The following is a 15592-nucleotide window of genomic DNA, read 5'->3' as shown; positions in this document are numbered from 1 at the left end:
GGTTGTGGAGGTTTTGGGTTAAATTAAAAAAATTAAAAAACAGTATTATTTTTTTATAATCTGCTTTTCCAGGAACAAATCTCCTCTTCATGGCAAAACCTGAGGTATTACATGTCTATTCTTACTGGTCAATGAAAATAGGGGAAAGACCTTTTCCTTATTGTAAAAAAAGTAACACCTGAAAGGATAACCACTAGCAGGTGTATATCTGCTGAAATCATGTGCCTGTTGCCTGAATTTCACTTTTCACTGGATTTCAAGAGCAAATACTTGGATGAGAAAAATAATTATAAGTAAATAACTATAGGTAATATCTCTAGGTACATTATGTCTGAATTATCTGTCTTCTCCAGAACTGTTGAGAAATTGTAATGCCAAAAATGCCTGTCTTCGTGAAATGCTTAACTAAATTAATCTGTTGAAGTATTCACCTTCCAAATGCTTTATGAGTAGCAACATTTAGTGTTATTTTGAAATAAGATTGTTTTTATCATTCCACAATCAGAGGTCTGTTTCTATACTTCGCTAGTAATGTTGACTAGGAACAAATCCTAAATACACTGAACTTGCTGGGAGTCTTTCCTTTGATTTCATCAGTCTTGATGAAGGCCCACAGCTGGTCACAAAAGCATGGCGTCTTTCTGTGGTAAGTACCTGTAACACACTTAAACGGCTAACTGTAGCTTAAGCTATTGGTCAGAATATCCTGAAGAGTAGTTTTTCCTCTAATACATACAATTCACAGAGTGATTGCATGGAATACTACTGTTTAATGAGGCAACTGGCAGATGATGGAACAGTTTACAATTAAGTGAGAATCAGTCCTTAGAGTTAATTTACAATAACGCAGTTCTGTGTCAGCTTCTGTACAATTTTGCCAGCTAATTATGCTTTACTGTATGGTTGTACATTGATCTTTTTCAGTAACTGGCTGAGAGAAATAAAAAAAAAAAAATCTTTTTTTTGGGAGAAAAGATGCGATAAACTCTTAGATGTTATCTTTATTTCAGACTATACACTGATTGAATAAATGACCCAAGATAATTGGGAACTTGGTGTTGATAGAGTTGCCATCTTTTAAATAAAAAACAGAAATGGGGACCAAAACACATTAGATGCTAAATTTTCATAAATGTATGTGTAACAGAGGTGAAGAGAACCATAAAGCAGGTGCATACACAAAAACACATGCACAATTGCACAGTTAGTTTATGCAAGCCATTATTAAGATTGCAGATGCAAATGGTAAGTCAGATGTTTAACTGTTCATTTACTCATGTAAGTACTGTTTTCCTAAGCAATGACATTGTATATATGTAAATTGAGAAGCAATCTGATTTGTCAGTGTTATACTCACTTTGCACAGGGGTAAATAACTACCAAAGATGAAAGAAAATAGAAAATCATGACTACAAAGTTGAATGGCATTAATTATTGGTGCTACTGCAGCTCATTATATTGCAAAATCTCTTCCTGATTAGATGCACATTCAATAGGAGACATGACTAGAACAGAGAAAAAAAAAAAAAGGAGATGAACAAGAAATATTTCAAAGCTTCTGCAAAGATGATAAATGTCCGTTACCATGGTCTGGAATCTCTCAGACAGAAAGACCTCTTCTGGCATATAAACTGTTTCCATTACATTAATTATTTTTCTGTCAGGAATGTATGTATTGATATACACCCTCTTTGTTTCAGTAAGAGACTGCTAGTGAGGCAGGAATATCTTGCAGTCAAAGACAACCTAAGCAGGGATGCCTCTTACATTTAAGATACATCTTTCAGTCAAAATACTATGCGTATTCAGCTACACAAAAATTCATGCCATACCCAAATACAAGCCCCAATACCTGGGGTACAAATAACTATAAGGATTTCTGTAAAATTTTAATCTCCATGGTTTTTATACATTTCCTGAATCCCTCCACATGTGTATCCTCTGAAAGCTCCTTCATGGTGTCACTTCAGGTGCTGCTCTGGGCTTTCCTTCTCTCAAAATGCCAATCCTAATCCGAACTGTAATCTTAACAAAAATCCTAAACCTAAAGCTGGAGCTGGGTCTTGGCTTTAGCCCAAGACCCTATCCATAGCAAGATGAAAAAGTTCTCAGGAGAGAACTCTGAAGCCCAGCACTCGCTTTGGCAGCCCATTCCCAGCCCCATTCAATTTACAGCTGTAGGCTTTTTCATTCTCCCAACAATAAACACAAAAACGACCTTAACTGCAGCTCAGGAGTTGCAATACAGAACCTGGAGCAGCAGGTGGAATGAGCAGGGGTTGGTGACATGCGCTCGAAATAAGACAAGGCAGTGTCCTATGTATAGTGTTAACATGTAGTGTTAAAGTTGGGAAAGAGAAAAAGAGTCAAAATGCAGTGGGAGCAGAGAAGGAGTGGAAGAAGCAAAAGCAACTCTTCCCTGAGAACTTCTTCCTGTGTGTGGCTGGGAACCTTGGTCTCAGGCTTTGTGTGGCTCGAGGGTTACGATTAAGGTTAGGGCTGGGAGAAAGTCAAAGCATAGAGCTGCAGCTGTCATGGGGCTGGAAAGGGGCTCTAAGAGGAAGGTGCAGGCTCCAAAAGATCTCTTCCCTGACAGCTTGTTCATATCAGACATTGGGCTGACCTTTTGTAAAGGGTCTGCTCTTATACCGACTGATTCTCTGCTTTTGATCCTCTTGGTGTTTGTGTTGAGTAGACTTTGGGGAAAGCAGAATAGCATTATTATAATTTTTAATTGTACATTCCCAGTAACAATTTCCAGTCTAGTTTAGGAAGGCATTTCAACATGTAAAGTATGTAATGAGGATGAACAGGAATTATTTAGCATAATAACAATATGCAAATATGTAAATAATATGTGAAGTGATGGGCTTGGCGATATGGAGAGAAGAAACAATAAAAGACAGTTTAGGCTGAGTCTCAAGGAAAACTCTCTCACATAAAGATCCATTAATCAGCTACACAGGTGAAAGTGCTACTACTTATGATATTGATGGGATACTAAAAATTAAGCATTTGACAGGGAATATTGGACATGGTTTAATAAGTCTTTCCATCAGTCATGTCTCTAAGAAAATGCAATGTTTTCGCACTTCTTTTAGCATTTTGAAAATAATATCTTTCAATATTTAGGCTAAAAACACAGATACTATTTTGTAGGGAGTAAAATTCTTTCTTTATATGTTTTCCACTTCCTTTAATAGGTGCTGTAGACTACTTTCCCTGCTCAATAATTCAATATTTTTATTTTTCTCTGATTTCCTATCCACAATTTTTGAGGCTTTTATGGTAGTAAGGACATTTTTCACTGGTTGAATAAATTTAAAGAGCAAAAAGCTGAAAATATCAGGGACTGGAAGTTCTAAACAACTTTGGTTCTGAGAAGGAAGGGATCAGTCTCAAGGGAAATTTAAGTAGAAATTTAATGCCATCAGGACTATTGGAAGTATTGTTTTCACAATTAATTTATAAAAAATAGAAATACTTCTTGCCTAATTTATCACTGTTTAAGGTACATTTATGGTAATAATTATGGGTGCCTTTCTTTGTGTTCACATGGCTTTAAGTCCTTGCTGCTGTTTATGATATCATCATTCAGCATAATTTAATTCTACATGACAAAACCTGACAAAGTTTAGTGGTTTCCTGTACCTTGTCCACCTGCTGCTTATCTGGACTCACTTGGAAAGGATTCAGTAAAATTTCTGCAAAAGAGGCCTTGCATGACATGCATGGAATAAATTAATTATGTGTGTGTGTAATGAGGCCAAAAGACCATGAATCCTTTAGAGACCCCTAAATGGCAGTTTTGCCTAAGTTTTAGTGACCCTTTGAAACAAATTGTCTACTACAGGACTTTGCAGGTGTCTGGAGTCAACACAGGTGACAAGCTGGTGTCTAACTCTTCAGCCTAGTGTTCAGATCCCTCAGTCAGGAAGAGAACTTATCCAATTGCCACTGGCTGAAAATCACCTCTTCTTCCTCCCTCTTTTCCTGCCTTTTGATTATAGGTTTTGGTTCACACTAGGGGACCCACTACTTTGCCTGCACAACCCTTAACTATTAACAAGCATGCAACAGCTGCCCTTATCAAAGTATGCTCCAATCAACACTAACAGCATTGCAAACAGGCACTACCAAAAGGGAGTCAGTGTGTTATAATGACAACTTCATAGTTGCTGTGGGGAAAATATTATGTGGGAACCCTGCTGCACTGTAAAGGACACCCAGGAGAGGATGTATATCTGGAAACAGCTCCCTCTCCCCTCTCCCTCTTTGTCTTATGCTAGATAGACTAGGACTGAAGCAAATGATTTACTTTCTCTTTGTCCTCTTTTGCTTTTTTGTTTTTGTTTTAGTTTTCTTTTTCTTCCTAAAGTTACTTTCACTATTTTAGTCAATGTATGCCATCAGCTATGGACCCTTCTAACAAATTTTTGTGCAAGTGAATCTATCTCAACATCCTTTGTGCAACATATTCTTTCCTTGGCCAGGGCCAAGCACTGATTTATGAGTCCCAGTATGCCCAGAATGATAATATATGATGTCAGTCACACAATATGGTAGTGTTCCCCACTTCCTTATCTTAGAGTTGGGCTCCTCCTAAGCTGCTTCTCTAACCTCTGAAGCTTGCTGCTTGGAGGACTGCTTGGAGTGCCAGTTCAGGCACCCTGAGTTTGAGGCAAGCTCACAACACATTTCTGCAAGGTGATTATTCAAAAGATTCTCTTTGTTCTTTTTGAACTCCTAACGTTCTTAGTAACTGTTGACCACAGGTTAAGAGTACCTCCTTATGGATTCAAACCTGTTTAGATGTTGCATAGGGAACTTTGATGCTTAGCTCAACGAAGACCCTGTGAACCTGTGAAAATCATCAGAAGCTTAAATGTCTGCAGTGAGTTAGGTATAGGGAACAAGGAATGAAGGAAGGGGTTTTGGACAGTGTTCTGAGCCCATCATGTAAATTCTGCTTAAACTGTATATCAGGACTTGTGCCTCTTATCCCTATCAGTAAATGGGGACAGTCATTATTCTTTTCTTTCAAATCTTATTTATCTTGGCATTTTAGATTTCACTAGAAGGCTTTTTCCTTCATTGCAGTGACTTATTGAATGGTATCTCATTGGAGGTAGGAACAAGGGCCTTCTAAATGTTATTGGACTAGGAATAGTAACAATAATTTATACCATTAACTAGTTCTTAAGGCACATCATCTTCACACACAGGACTGCATTTGTGTGTTATTCAATGTGAAAATATTCAGTTTCAAAACTCTAGGTATTTGTTTCTGGGAATCAGACACTTTAAAAAAAAAAAGAAATTACATTCATATTCATTGTAAACCCCACATATTCAGTTACCAAGTAATTCAGAAATTGCATTTCCTAGGTTAGACTAGTCTGAATTTTCTTCTCTGACATCACCATGGCAGAATTATATCACTGGAAATATATAAGAGAAGACATTATTTCTTCTGTTGCTTTGAAACAATTAATGGAAAAGGGAGCTGAAAATTGAAGCAGCTGCTGTCAAAGTTGCGCATAAGTCTGCAGAGAATCTTTTTGCCAATTACTTTTTTATCCTGCCTGTATGACATAAGTTCCCAAAGTGTCCTGTTGCAGACTGCATCATCTGTGAGGGAGTCACTCACATGATAAGAACTAGCAAACATCACAAAAGTATTTACATGAATTTCCATCTGGTTTGGGAAATTAATTTGCTTTGGCTGTGGTTTGCTCCCCAGTTGCAGTCTATGCAATTCTATATGGACACTGAGTCAGAGAAGACTCTTGGGGCTGTGAGGGGAGAATGAATTTTCTATTTAGCCCCAAAGGTTCTATATTTGTGCCAGAAGAAACTGCAGTTATTCAGTTACAGATCAGAAGAAATATTCTCTGAGTGACGTGACTAATCCCAATAAAGATTCCTGATTTATAAGGCAGAGTTAGAGGTTACACTTGTCATTGGAGTCCAAGGGATGTGTAAACCCCACTTTTTGTTTGTAACTCAGGAAGGTCAGCTTTACATTAATTCAGTCCTGTGCTGACAGCACTGTAACTATGTAAGGTAGATTTCCACCACCAAATATTTCCCAGCACTCCAAACAGGATCATGATACCTATGCTGCCACCATAGTTTTTTGCTGCAACCAGAGCTAGTTATTCCACTTCGGACACATCCGTAACAGCTGCAATCATGTTCTCCAGTACCACAAAACCTTTAAACATATTTTGAATGTTATCAATGCATTGAAATTATATATGTTCATTCACATGAGGAAAAATGAAGCAATGCCATTAATTAACTTATCTAGTATCACAGAATGACCATAGTAGAAAAAGGTTTTAAAGCTCTAGTCTTACAAACTGAATTGTTTCATATCAATAAAATGGCATGAGTCAGGGCTGTAGCTTCTACAATACTGACGAAGAATAAGAAGAATCATGAACCTAATAGCCCAGCAGCTATGCTGTTTCTTTTGATATTATGTAAGGTACATCATATAAATGAACTAATTCTTGTTCAGAAAATCCTTTTAGAACTTACAGCTTTTGTTGTTTTCTCTTGATGCAGCTTTTTGCTCTGAGTGCTGGCAGCAAAGTGAAATTTACTCAAATCCTGATGGCCATGTGGAGCTGGTGCTTCAGTGAGCAGAATTTGAGTAAATTCTTCCTTGCTGCCAGCACTTGAAGCAGAACATACAGGATTTCCAGGGAGAATGCCACATTTGGGAATGCAAGAAAATACAGATGGCCAAAGGCAACCTAAAAGCTGGGTTATGAGGAGGAAGAAATGGAGCGGGAAGAGGAAAGAAGCAAATTGGAGCCCAGAGAAAGAAAGGAGAGGAACAAGGCAGAAAAAGCCAGGACACAGGAAAGGGGAAGTGTAGTCAACTTCAGCCAGTGTAAATAAGGACAGTTCTGCATATTACAATATGGTTACATTTCTATCAACTCTAGCTGAGCATCCAACCTGTAAACATAGAAGGTAAGAGATAATTATTTTTTAAAGTGAAGAATTCAGATTTTCAGTTTGACATCTTGGTCATCACTGTATCTCATTTCCTTTCTATCTCTTTTTGTAAATGTAGTAGCTGCTTTTTCTCATGCTGGCAGTCTCTGAAGAAGACACAGCAGAAGAGAACCCTTCCTTTTAAGTGAATTCTTGAAGTCTCCTTGGAGTATCCAAGTACGAAAGGTACACTTAATAACTAACCACCTACATAGTAGAGCTGCTAGAACATTTTAAGAAAATGGAAAGCTGACAAATCTGTTTCAACAAAGTTGTCAGTTGTAAGTTTCTGTGATCTAAGGTCTGTGAAGAGAGAACAAAAGACAAAAACTGACCTGCTTCACTCTAAAAAAAAAAAAAAAGAAAAAAGTTATTAAATGCTATTTCCTTCTCAAAAAGATGAAAGGTTTTGGGTTGATTCTAACATAGAATGAAACCAAATTTTGAAATCTAATGAGCTGCTACAAAACAGCATTGTTGTTCCCTAGCTACCTCTCATATTCTTTGGGCTAGTTGCAAAACTATTTCCAATTTAGCAGGTTCACTGTATAATTTTTCCCCCCAGTACAGTGAGAAGAGAGACTCTTTCCTATTCTTTTGGTACAGAGAGGATTTTAGATCGTAAAATTAATTGTTTGCCAACATGCATCTAAATCCAAATATCTGTGCAATCCAACATAAATTCACCACCGCACCTTGCTGTGTGTCACTGAGCTTTGTGGTCCAATTTTAATGGAATACTAGATGAAGCTGATGTGCATATTTTCATCCCACACATACAAATTCATCATGAGAATGATTGCCTTCAGCAAACAGCATACAACACATGACATTACAAATTTAGATACACCTTCCTGAAAACATAATAGGAACAAAAGAGATAATGACCAGCAAAAAATCTGCCTGAAATTCAAGCCTCTGAAAATTGTCCTACCTTTGTCAAAATTAAAATGAAGACTGGAGAAAAAAAAAATAGAATTATTAGAAATATACATAAAATAATCTGACAATCTGAAAGTACAAAACACTATTCAGCCGGTAGACTTCTACCTAGCTAGTGGATTAACATAGTTCAGTTGTTTACTTTTTGTCTTCATCTATTTGAAAAGTCAGATGTAATTTGCAACCCATTCCCTTTTTAAGTTAGTTGAGGATCAATGTTTCTTAATTTTTTTCAATTTTCTTTCACTGACTAAATATACTACCATACGTGCCTGGAAGTCTCAGCCAGCAGTATCCTGGATGAATCTTATTCTAGAAAGAGAACTACTTCTTTGTGCTTTCTCCTTTCACTTTTAATTTATTCCCTGGATGTTTCATTAAGAGGCTGCAAGTTCCCAAAACATTAATAGAGGTTTAAATAAGACTAGTCTCCTTCCACTGATCTCTCATGTCTCAGCCATTCAGTCTTTTCACCTAACTTGATACGCAGTTGTAAATATACTTTTCATGCATGATGCTTTTCTCAATTTTTTTTCTAGTGAGATTGCACATCACAGAAGCAAACACGCACACAGACAAAAGGGACAGTTCCTCGTCTACAATAAATCAGCAAAATTTACTGAAGTTGCCAAATGAGGCCATTCCCAACATCTAGTAATTTTCTACACACCAAAACACCATTTGTGAAGCAAGAAGTCAAGACTAATTCTATTCTCTGTTTCTCCCATGTCTTCATCCTCTCCCTTCCTACGAGATTTTAAGGCTCAACTGTAGTATACAATGATACCATTTGGGATAAGAAATAGCATAAAGCCACACTCTTCTTTTGATTTTTCTCCTGGAAAGTGAATGAACTTGGAAAGAGTTCCAGTTTGGTACAGCATATGCTGCTCAGCATGCTACCACAGCGAGCCCAGTGCTTCAGAGGGGCAAGCCCAGTCTCGCATTCCAGCAAAGCAGCAGCAGTTCTGTTCAGTTCCCAACCCAGAGCTGTCAGTTATGATATGAGCAGGCCCAACAAAAAAGTCATGTCATAGCAAACAGCCTGTTTTAACAAAGGTGCTGGATTTGGGGGCAGGGAGTGGGGAAAGGGGAAGCTCTTCCTTCACTTGAAGGTATTTCTAATGCATCAGTGGATGTGCAGGAACACCTGTTAGGAACAGAGCCTCTCTAACTCCAAATAAACTGCCCAGTGATTTATTACTCACCCTGTTAGGGGGAAAAAAAAAAAAAAAAAAAAAAAAAAAGTTGTATCATGTTTGTAGTTTGACTTTATCTCACTTCAGTGTCCAACAATTTGCTTTGTCTGCTAAATTAAAAAAGCATCTGCTATCAGACATTTTCTTCCTTATGTAGGTACTTTTATAGCAAGATATCTCTTGAACTCCTTGTTCCTAAGTCAGAGTGAGTTTTAATCACCTGTGATAAGCAGAATATTTCAGACCTTGACTAATTTATATAGCTCTTTTCTGAACCCTTTCAGGTTTGTCAACCTCCTTTTAAAGGTGCAAATACTACCTTTGAAGAGAGTGTTCCGTTAATTAGTGGTAGCTGGCAATGTTCTGGATCAATTGTTTTCCTTTCAAGAATGCCAATTCTTGAAACCAAACAACTGTAGTAATACAGTTGGTGTGTCAAATCTTTCAGAATCTGTTTTCCCCTCAGATAGGTTGTTTTGCTGGCTGCTGCAGAATTAGAACCTATGGGTTCTGGTACCACCACTTCAAATCTCTACAATTTCTTAACGGCAAAATGAATTGTAGCCTCAAATTCAGTCAGAACTTCCTGCATAGTCATAACAAATGAGACAGCTCTGTCTCATTTCCTGGAAGAAAATGGGTTTTTTAAATTTTCCAGACTACTTGGTCTCCAGCTGGACCTAACCAAGTGCCAGAAGTTTTTCTGAGATATGTACCTTGGTTTACTGACCTGCATAATCAGGTTTTCCATCTCTGTTGTACTGGTTATTGGTGATTACTGAAAGATACTTCATTCTTTTTGAACATCTGTGATACCAGCTTTTAAAACCACACATACGGTTCTTATGCATTCTCATTTCTCCCGAGGACAAACTGGACCAATGTGCTGAGGAGATGACCAGTTTGTTCAGAAGTTGAAATATCTCTTACTGATCTGAATCTATCTAATCAAAGGTTACATTTACCTCAGTGTAACAGAAGATAATTTTGAATTTCCCCCTATTAAATAAGGACTGTGTCAACTCTTTGGGTAGGAAAGATGATATCTCCAGTACGTCACTGGCTGGTAACAACACCTTCTCCTGATGACAACTAAAAGTCACTTTGATGTCAAAAGGTGTGGTTCCACAGGAATTTATTCTAATAACATCTGGTCTAGAGAATTCATCCTCCTCCCTTGCATGACTACACCATGAACCATCAGAATAAGCTCATGCCACAATCTAGGTCACACTGCTTTGCTGCTCAGGAAAAGCTAAAACCATGCAAGCTCAGCTTTAGTTTGGTTTAAACTGCCCTGGAACCACATTCTCAGGCTGTCATTCAACCAGCTTTTTTCTGTAACAGTGACTCAGCTTTAATGGCTTCACCTTTTTCCCCCTTTTAATTTGATCAGTTCTCTGATCCGGTTCACTCTGCAACTGTGCAAATAGTGGTAGGAGCAAAACTGGGAAGAGAAGGAAGAGTGAAAAAAATAATCAACCTGAAGGAGAGCAGACCATGACACCACTGAATGAAGTGCTGTTAACCTACAGCCTCTCTGAGAACAACTTTTTATGACGTTCCTCCAGCCATTGAACTGTGTGTTTTATTTTATTCCTGCAATCAATATATATATTACTAATTAAAATTACTATTTCTGACATACATACTAACCAGGCTTTTTTGCATAGGTTTCATGCGGTTCAGGTTATGAACCTGGAAATATGTCACTAGATATTTGAAGATAAATTCCTTCTGGGTAGGTTATGTTATCTGTTCTGTCAACAAGGCTGGAAGCAGCAAAAAAAATAATTTGGTTCACAGTTACCTCAATCTTTGTCTCAAGATCTAGCAAGTTCAGAAAAGCTTAGGTTTGTCCATGGCAATGAGGTGGTCCCTACCCATGATGTGAACATTTTGTATTGTTATATCATCTCCACTAACCCACTGCCTTCCCATCTTGGTGATTCATGGAAAACTAAATGCCTATCCCATCAATTTTCCATAAACAGTCTGAACAGCACTCTCCATTTACCACAGCTGGAACTGCTTTTAGGCAAATCCTTAGCTGGAGAGTTTGATGCTTCTTCCTTATACTTATGCAATATTAGACCCACTCTGAAATTAGAGGAAGTGTATTTTGTAATTTAAATGTCTACTGGATTGAACTTTTTGATGTTTCTCACACAACTTGCAGTTATCTCAGTTCCTGTGAAAATCAGTAGGAGTTAAGAGCACTTAGCACTTAAAGACAGCTCATAAAATCAACCCCTGAGTGATAGGTCATTTCCCTTTGTTAAACTATTTGTATGAGCTTTGGTGCAACTAATAATTATCATAATCACAGAATCATTCAGGTGGAAGGGACCTCAGAAGATCTCCCCTTCAACCCTCTTCTTAAAGCAGGGTCAGCCATCAGATCAAATCAGATTTAATCTGATCAGATAATAATACTGAATACCAGATCAACTCTGATATGTGGTTGATATTTTCTTGTTTCTCATAGTGTTTTCTAGAACTCTTTACAAATGGAATGTAAGGTGATTTCATAACCAGTGCCTGGGTTGTGGAATGCTCCATTACACATAGTCTCAATATCTAAGTATAACCTGAATGTAGTGAGAAAAACAAGCAAATCAGGCATAGATTGTTTTTCTCTTGAACATTTTGAGAATCAAGATTACTCTGCCTGACATCTGCATGATTTTCCATGTAGTTGTGTTGAAATACGAAAACAATGTAATCTAATGTCTAACAAGCCAATAATGGAAAGAAATTATAGCTGAAAGCTATAAATCCCTTGGAACATGAAATATTCTACATTTTCAACTATTTCCATCTCTTCTCTGTTTGCCTCCTGCCCAGTTTAAAAAGAATTTTCTGTTGGAAAAAAAATGGACATTAAAAGAAGCTTAAAGAAATACATATATGTTTCTCTTCAAAGTATACTTTTCTGGTCTTACCCATTCAATTTCATTCTTAACTCCCACATGCTCCAGATCACTATCCTCTTTCAATGCAGTTTCAGCAGAGATTTCTGACGCTGGACTGAAGCTACATTGAGTTGCTCTAGCAGAATCAAGTCTAGAGTTACATCCCTGTCAATAAATTAATTGCACGTGGGACCATTCACTAACACTGAGATCAACTGGCACAGAACAGCTCATGTTCCTGTTACTAAACACTATTATAAGCTGGGTATTGATATCTTAACTAGCTATTGATAAGCCTGACCTAGGCTAACTTCTGAACAGTTCATGGCAAATATTTGAGAGCATAGAGATTGATCTGGGCCAAAAGCTTGCCAGGGAATGTTCTGGTAGTATAACAGTACATACATTTAAGTTGTTTCTGGGAACAGACCTTGGGCACGTCTATATTATTTAATTAAACAGTGACAAGGAAATGTCATAACATCAAAGAAAATGACTGAGAATATACTTCTATTCATGTTCCTGTTTACTGCTCTTGAGCCTTGGCTGAAAATTACTTCTGCTACACTTAGGAAAAGTTGGTCTCAGGACAGACCTGGTAGCTTGGGCTGTAGTGCACTCAGTCCTTTTCACACCTTATCTATCCAGACCCCATGAACCTGGACTAAGACCTACAATAAGTATGACAAGAGGCTGAGAGAACTGTTTGTTCAGCCTTGAGAAGGCTAAAGGGAGCTCTTAACTGCCAACAAATGCTGAATAGGAGGATACAGAAAGGATGGAGCCCAATTCTTCTCTAAGTACCTAGTGGTAAGGAAAGACACAAAGGAAACAGGATGGAAAACAGGAAATTCTATTTACATCTAAGGAAGAACTTTTCCAACGGAAATGTGGTCAGGTTGCCCACAGAGGATATATAACCTTGGAGATACTCAGAAAAGGGATGGACAAGCCTTCAGAAGTCTGACCTAGATCAGTCTGCTTCAATAGATCTAGATGACAGCCAGGGATAACTTTCAGCCTGAATTATTCAATTATTCTGCAATTCTAAAACAACAAACAAATCTTTCCAAGTCCTTTCTTAAGGAAGACCTGGAACTTGGGAGAAAGTAGCTCTTAGAATATGCTTGAGTGTTTATAAGAAAAAGTAGTCTGTTTTGAGAGTGAGCAAGAAAGCATAGTCCCATACCTTAAATGGCTGGGCTGGCAGGCCAGTAATTTGGGTTTGGTGGGGTTTTTTTGCTCCGTGAAAACACAATGAAGACAACAGCAAATTAAACTGCAACCAGTGCAAACCCACTCGCTAGCTGTGATACAGCCTACACATGAAAAAAAATGTTCTATGATGTTTCACTGGAATAGACTTTTTTTTTTCCTTAGCCTATTCACTTGCATCTTTGGTTCTTGCATAAGATTTTACTTATGTTTACATAATCTTAGTCTTCTCTGTTGTTTAGACTGTTAGAACACTCTGAAGCCCCTTTTGGTATTAGAGCTCTATCATGTACATCACATTTCTAAGCTAGCCTTCATATCTTTCCATCTCACCCACTCTCCAGCTATTTCCAAATCTCATTTAGAATGAGGCATCTTTCCTTCTTTAAATCTTCATTCCTTTCCCTGCCCGCACTCACTAATATTTGGGATACAGGTTTTGGTTTTTTCCCTTGTTCCCAGTGATAACCTCTAAAATAAAGCATGGATTCTGTGGTTTATTAAATTTCACTTTTTCCCAAAACCAAGAATTTACAGAATGAACCGCATTGTATGTATCCTAGTGCTCAGCCCTCCTCCAGCCCTCCTTCAAAAAGTCCTGATTTGGAATTAATTCCTTTTAGGAAATTCTTTAGTTCCACTGCCATGAAACTAGCATCAAATCAGAATCTAGTCTTTGAGCCACAAAGACAGATAAAGACTAACTCTGGACTCACTTTTTTTCATGGTCATTCATTTAAAATATTTTTAAGATGCCAGTACTGAAATTACTCCCCACTTGCAGATATTGCAGTAATTATGCAGCACTCTGGTGCCAGTACACATAACAGAGGCCCTCCCCCAAGTCTATGCTTTGTGCCACTTACCCATACATTTTTCATTATCATTTATTTTTATTATCAAACCTAGCCCTGACTGCCAGTCAGTCAGCCTGCATGTAGACAATGTGCTGCTCCCACAGACAAGAAAGTCAGAAGAAGAATTTTAAATGAGCTGTTTCAAAAGTGTTTATCACCTAAGCCTACTTCCCAAAGTGGTACTATGGATAGTTAGAGTGCATCTACTTACCTGGTTTTCTACCTGGGACTGAATTTCCACCAAACACAAGCATCTCTCCAGTGGTGATAAACAGCCTTGCCATTCGTTTACATACATTCCTTATTCATTCAGATCCACACAACAGATCTTTTTGTCTCCAGTTTGGAACATGGTTTGACTGAAAAGGCTTTGTTCACATGAATCTCTGAACATCTGTTCAAGTTTTTCTCATTCCCAGTCCCCATCTATTAGAAATTCTATGTACTCTCTACGGAAAGTTTACTGTATCTTTATCAAATAGGAAAGAAAAAAACACCAAACAAAACAACAATAAAAAAAGGACCCAAAAAAACCCCACCAACTTTCTTCACATCAAGCACATTCAGCTCCATATAAAAGACTGAACTTGAGTCCAGCAGCTGAATCAAATACTGTTCAAGTCTGGAAAGACAGAATTTAAGAAGGGTATAGGTGGTGTTCAGGCCTCAGTGCAAAAGTGAACATTATCCATTATGAAAATTTGTCTTGAAATATTATGAAGTTTGTCTATTAGTAAGCAGATCTAGGTCAAATGTTCCCAAGAGCCAAGCTGCTAATGAAACAGGTCGAAATCTAGTTGTGTCTTCATTATATATTTCCATACATTTTTTATGAAAGTTTGCACACCACCAGTAGAAAACCCAGCAAAGCCTTTTTAATAGAAGTACTCCTCAAAAAGATTACAATGTAGGATTAAGTTCGTTTGGCTTTAATATATTAGCAAACTTTTTCCATTTGTTATTTTTTTCCCCTTTGAATAAAGCACACAGCATGAGGATGTACTGTATTATTTCTAAGACATTTATGTCTTTATTGAGGTCAGCTCTCCATTCTGCCCCAACTTTCAGGTGTTTCAGAGAGAAATGTCAATCTGTCTCTCTTGCTAGCTTATTCTACTGTGCGTTATTCTATCTCAAGTCACTGGAGAACAGTATTTCAGGAATCTAAAAAGATCTCAGCCTCTAGTTCTGCTAAGAAAAAGAAAAAAAAAGAAACCCAGACAGCCACCTGTTTATCACACAACAGTATCTAAGTGCCTCATATCTAATGTATTTATACAACAGACCAGTAGGGGAGGCAGATGTGATACTACTATACAGGCTGGAACTGAAGTACAGACTTATTTTTTACTGTTGAAGAACTTAACAAGAAAAAAAAGCTAATCAAAAAGAAATTCTCTGCCACTGAGCTCTTCTACCATATTGTCCTGAAAATGTCTACATTGTTAATGAT

At 37.6% G+C, this 15592-nt stretch overlaps 1 long non-coding RNA gene across 1 annotated transcript in view; it reads right to left on the bottom strand.

Annotated features, from left to right (window-relative positions):
- LOC141922635 (uncharacterized) overlaps positions 1-14422 on the bottom strand; it is a 50052-nt gene extending 35630 nt beyond the window's left edge. Inside the window, exon 1 of the long non-coding RNA XR_012623028.1 lies at positions 14351-14422. This is a non-coding gene — a long non-coding RNA (uncharacterized LOC141922635). The remainder of the gene's footprint in view (positions 1-14350) is intronic.
- Between the last annotated feature and the right edge of the window lie 1170 nt (positions 14423-15592).

The sequence above is a fragment of the Strix aluco genome, chromosome 4, assembly GCF_031877795.1.
Source record: "Strix aluco isolate bStrAlu1 chromosome 4, bStrAlu1.hap1, whole genome shotgun sequence".
In the NCBI taxonomy this organism is placed as follows: Eukaryota; Metazoa; Chordata; class Aves; order Strigiformes; family Strigidae; genus Strix; species Strix aluco.
This window is presented reverse-complemented; position numbering and strand designations above follow the sequence as displayed.